Here is a 5619-nt window from a genome sequence, read left to right as displayed (position 1 = left end):
GGGTTAAGTGACTTGCCCAGGGTCACACAGCAAGGCAATGTCTGAGGCCAGATTTGAACCCATATCTTCCCAAATACAGGCCTAGTATGCTATCCACTTAGCCACCTAGCTGCCCTGAATAGCATCAAATTCTTAAAGGAATAGTTAAGTGAGTAACAAGGAAAAACAGACTATAATAGTGGGGCAACTTCAATTTACCTATCTCAGATCTAGAAAAATCTAACCAAAAAGTAACTGACCTGAATAGAATTTTTAAAAATTTAGATATAATAGAATCCTAGAGATTATTAAATAGGAATAGAAAGAACTATAAACATTCCTGATATATATTCCTGATGCCATCACAAAAATTGACAATATAGAACATAAAAATATCACACAATTGCAGAAAAGCACATTAAGCTTATTAAAAGCATATTAAACATAACTTTTATATACAATAATGAAAATTATATTCAGTAAGGATTTCTGAAACAAATATTAAAAATTAAGTGTATATAACTTAATACTTTAAAAAATGGGTAGGTCCAAAAACAATTCATAATTTCATTACAGATATAATGCAACAATGAGACATCATACCAAAATTTTAGGGATACAACAAAAGTAGTACTTAGGATATATTTTATATATTTAAACATTTTCATCAGTAGAAGAGAGAAAGAGCAAATCAATGAACATACAACTAAAAAGACTTGCAATCCAACAAATTTAGAAACCCCAACTAAACATCAAAATAAGAAGTCTGGAAAATCTAAGAAGAATTTAACAAAAGAAAAATGCTTTCAATTAATAAATTAAACTAGCAACTATTTTTAAATCAATAAATAAACTCTTAGCTGATTTGACAAAAACAAAAGAAAGAAAAAATCAAATTGCCAATATAAAATCTTTTAAAAGTGAAATCCAAACTAATGTAAGAGAAATAAGGTAAATTATTAGGAATTCCTTCACCCAATTATATACCAGTAAAACTAACCATCTAACTTAAATGGATTAATATTTATAAAAATATAGAATGCCCAGATTAACAGAATAGGAAATAGAAGGCATAAGTAATTCAGTCTTATTAAAAATATATATAAGAGACCATAAATGAACTCTCAAAGAAAAAACTCTAGAACCACATGGGTTTGGAAGCAAATTCTACCAAACATTTAAAGAACAATTAACTGCAATAATTCACAAACTGTTTTAAAAAATAGGAAAGGAAGGAGATTTGCTAAATTTCCTTTATGATACAAATATTGTCTTGATACTTAAACCAGAGAAAGAAAATTATAGATCAATATCCCTAAAGGATAGTACTGCAAATATTTTAAACAAATGTTAGCAAGAAGACTACAGTAACATATCACAAAGAGTACATATTATGGCCAGGCTAGATTTGTCAACTGAATTTATTATCAGGTTAGAGTTATACCAGGAATGCAAAGCTGATGAATACTAGTTAAAACCATAAGCACAACTGATCATATTAATAACTAGAACAACAAAACATAATTATATTCAGAAAAATGTTTTCATAAGGTATAACACCCATTCCTGTTTAAAAAAAAAACATTAGAAAGTATAGTAAAACACAAATCCCTCCTTAATATAAGTAGTAGATAGAGGTCAGCTAGGTCACTCAGTGGATTGAGAGTCAGGCCTAGAGATAGGAAATCCTGAGTTCAAATCTGACCTCAGATACTTCTGCACTGTGTGATGCTGGGCAAATCACTTGATCCCTATTGCCTCACCCATACTACTCTTCTGTCTTAGAACCAATACATCGTATTGATTCTCAGATGGAAAGTTAGGGTTTAAAATATATGAAACTAAAACCAAGGATTAGATATCTATAATGGGAATAGGCTAAAAAGCTTTCCAATAAAAACAAGATTAAAACAAGCATATCCATTATGGTCATTACCATTCAGTACAGTGCTAGAAATTCTAGCCATAGCAAGAAGACAAGAAAACAAAGAAATTAAAGGAACAGAGAAAATGAAAACAAAATTATCACTTTTTGCAGATATTATGATAATTTATTTATAAATCCTTAGAAAGTCAACTAAAAATTCATTAAAACATCAAAATCAACAAAGTTGCAGGATATATAACAGAAATACATAAATCATCAGCATGTTTGTTTTATACAAAAATTACAGGAAGAAGAGATAGAAAGAGAAATTCCATTTAATATAACTGCAGAATAATGGGTAAGATATCTCAATGCGTATGGGAAGGACTAGAGGGAGAGAGAGAATTTGAAACTGAAAATTTACAAATGAATGTTAAAATAAATAGATAAAATAAAATAACTATAGAAAATATAAACTCCTTGGAAGTCTACCTCTCCAAAGACAAACAGGAATTATATGAACTTAAGTACAAACTATTCTTTACACAAATAAAAGCAGACCTAAGTAATTAGAGAATTGTTAATTGCTCATGAGTAACCCAAATCAATAATAAAAATGGCAATACTACCCAAATTAAAGTACTTATTCAGTGCCATACCAGTCTAACTACCAAATAGTAACTTCATTGAGTTAGAAAAAAGTAATAACAAAATTCACCTGGAGGAATAAAAGGTAAATAATATTAAGGTAATTAATGGGGGAAATGGGAAAAAATGGAAAAAAATAGGAAGTTGGTCTAACCATGACAGATCTCAAAATATAATGCAATGATAATCAAAATAATTTCATAGTTGGAAAGAAATGGATTGATCAGTGGAATGAATTACATACACAATATACAAAAACAAATGAGCATGGTACCCTAGAGTTTAATAAATCCCCAAATTTCAACTATTGAGGAGAAGCTGGAAATTGGGGAGGCAAGGAGAGGTCAATATTTATAACATTTCTCTTTTAAAAGTCTCCTTTCTGGGGGTAGCTGGGTAGCTCAGTGGATAGAGAGCCAAGCCTAGAGACAGGAGGTCCTAGGTTCAAATCTAGCCTCAGACACTTCCCAGCTATGTGACCCTGGGCAAGTCACTTGACCCCCATTGCCTAAGCCCTTACCACTCTTCTGCCTTGGAGCCAATACACAGTATTGACTCCAAGATGGAAGGTAAGGGTTTAAAAAAAAAAGAATAATTTACATAATGAGTCCTTTGAAATTGTGTTGGATCATTGTATTGATCAGTTACTAAGTCTTTCATAGTTAATTATTCTTACCACATGGCAGCTCCACCAACAGTGCATTTAAGAACTCACTTTCCCATAGGTCTTCCAACATTTGTTATTTACCTTTTTGTCAATTTTGCCAATCTGATGGGTGAGAGGTCAGAATTATTTTAATTAGCACTTCTCTGATTAATAGTGATTTAGAACATCTTGCAGCATATGACAAGATACAATCAATATAGATATCTAATTTTGAAATAAAAGGGTAATTATACATAAATCTAACAGGTAATTTTTTCCTTGTTTTCCTAGTTTGTGATATCACTTTTTATGTCTAAATTCTGTATTCATTTTAAGCTTATCTTGGCATATGACATGTGATGTTGGCTCATGTCTGGTTTCTGCCAGAGTATTTTCCAGTTTTCTCAGAAATTTTTGCCAAATAGTGAATTTTTGATACAATAGCTAGAATCTCTAAGTTTATCGAACACTAGGCTAGCTACTGTGCTTATTTGGTTCTTTATATTGTATATCTAATCTATTCCATTGACCAATCACTTTATCTCTTATTCAAGACCAAATTGTTTTGATGATTGCTGCTTTCTAATATAAAATGTGGTACTATTAGTTCCCCTTCTTTCACATTTTTTCATTGATTCCCTTGATAATCCCAACCTTTTGTTCCTCCAGATGGGTTTTTTAACTTCTAACACTATGAAGTAATTTTTGGCTAGTTTAACTGGTATGGCACTGAATAAGAGTTAATTTCAATACTATTGTCATTTTTATTATATTGGCTTGGCCTCCCCATAAGCAATTAATATTGCCCTAATGATTTAGGTCTGTCTTTATTTGTGTGAAGAGTGTTTTGTAATTATGTTCATATAGTTCCCATGTGTATCTTGGCAAGTAGAATCCAAGCATTTTATAATGTCTGCAGTTATTTTAAATGGAATTTCTCCATCTTTTTCTGCTGGGTTTTGTTGGTAATATCACCAGTTTCCCTTGGGCAAGAATAATGTCTTTCAAAAATAACTCTCAAACAATGAAGCTTCCTTAATCAACCAGACCTTATACATCAAAGTGAATTTTTCACTTTCATATATTCATCTTGGGCCAGAACTGCCTCCAACACTAACTACCTTTGCTCAAAATAGTCCTCTTTAGGAATTTGCCTTCAAGGCTAGTTTAGCAGCCACATCAGAAAATAAGTCATTACTTTATAGTCATATTTTTTAATCCAATCCAATGAACAGTTATTAACTAATGTAGCCAAAATTAGATGGAAAACAGAAAACTGGAGAAAAAAAATTTATAGAACATCTCTTGGATAGAAGTCTCATATCTAAAATATATTAAGGACTTTGTCAAATTTATAAGAGTATGAGCCATTCCCCGATTGGTAAATGGTTAAAAGATATGAATAGATAGTTTTTTAATTATATATAACCACATGAAAAATGCTCTAGATCATTATTGATCAGAGAAATGTAAAGCAAAACAATTCTAAGATACAATCTCACACCTATGAGATTGGCTAAAATGATAAAAAGGCAAAGGTACAAATGTTAGAAGGAACACTAACAACACTGTTGGTGAAACTGTAAGCTGATCCAATCATTTTGGAGAGCAATATAAAATTATGCATAAAGAGTTATAAAACTGTTTATGCCTTATGACATAGCAATACCACTATTATGTTTATTTCCTAAGGTTTTCAGGAAAAAAGAAAAAGAACCATTATGAGTATTTTTAAACCCTTACCTTCTGTCTTAGAATCAATATGAGTATCAGTTCCAAGGTAGGAGAATGTTAAAGGCTAGGTAATTGGGGTTAAGTGCCCTTCCCAGGATCACACAGATAGAAAGTGTCTGAGACCAGATTCAAACATAAATCTTCTCTAGAGGCCTGACACTCTATCCACCGAGCCATCTAGCTGCCCATAGGACCTATATGGTTTTAAATATTTATAGCGACTCTCTTTATGATGACAAAGAACTGGAACCTGAGAGGATGCTCATCCATTGGGGAATGGTTGGAAAAAGTTGTGGCATATTGTTGTGATGGAATATTACTATGTCATAAGAAACAAAGAAAAGTTAATTTAAAAAAACAACAGGGAAAGACCTATATAAAAACAATATTAGCAGAACCAAGAAAATGTTGTATATAGCAACAGAAATATCATTTGGAGAATGACTTATGTATATCCACCTCCAGAGAAATAATTGATATCATAAAATTATAAAAGGATATAATTTTATATATACATATATCTTTTTGCTAAATGATATTTTTTCTATTAAATATCTGAGAATTTTAATGTAACAAGCAAACAAATAAATAAATAAAAAATTTAAAAACAGTTCTTAAAAGGCTACTATGTGCAAAGCAACATGCTAAGTTTTGGAGTTACAAAGAGAAAACAAACTAGTCCTTGCCTTTGAGAAGCCTGTGTAATGCTGGTAGTTACAATATGTAAACAAATGCAAAGGAATTT

The sequence above is a fragment of the Monodelphis domestica genome, chromosome 4 (assembly GCF_027887165.1).
Source record: "Monodelphis domestica isolate mMonDom1 chromosome 4, mMonDom1.pri, whole genome shotgun sequence".
NCBI lineage: Eukaryota > Metazoa > Chordata > Mammalia > Didelphimorphia > Didelphidae > Monodelphis > Monodelphis domestica.
Note: the sequence above shows the minus strand (reverse complement) of the source record.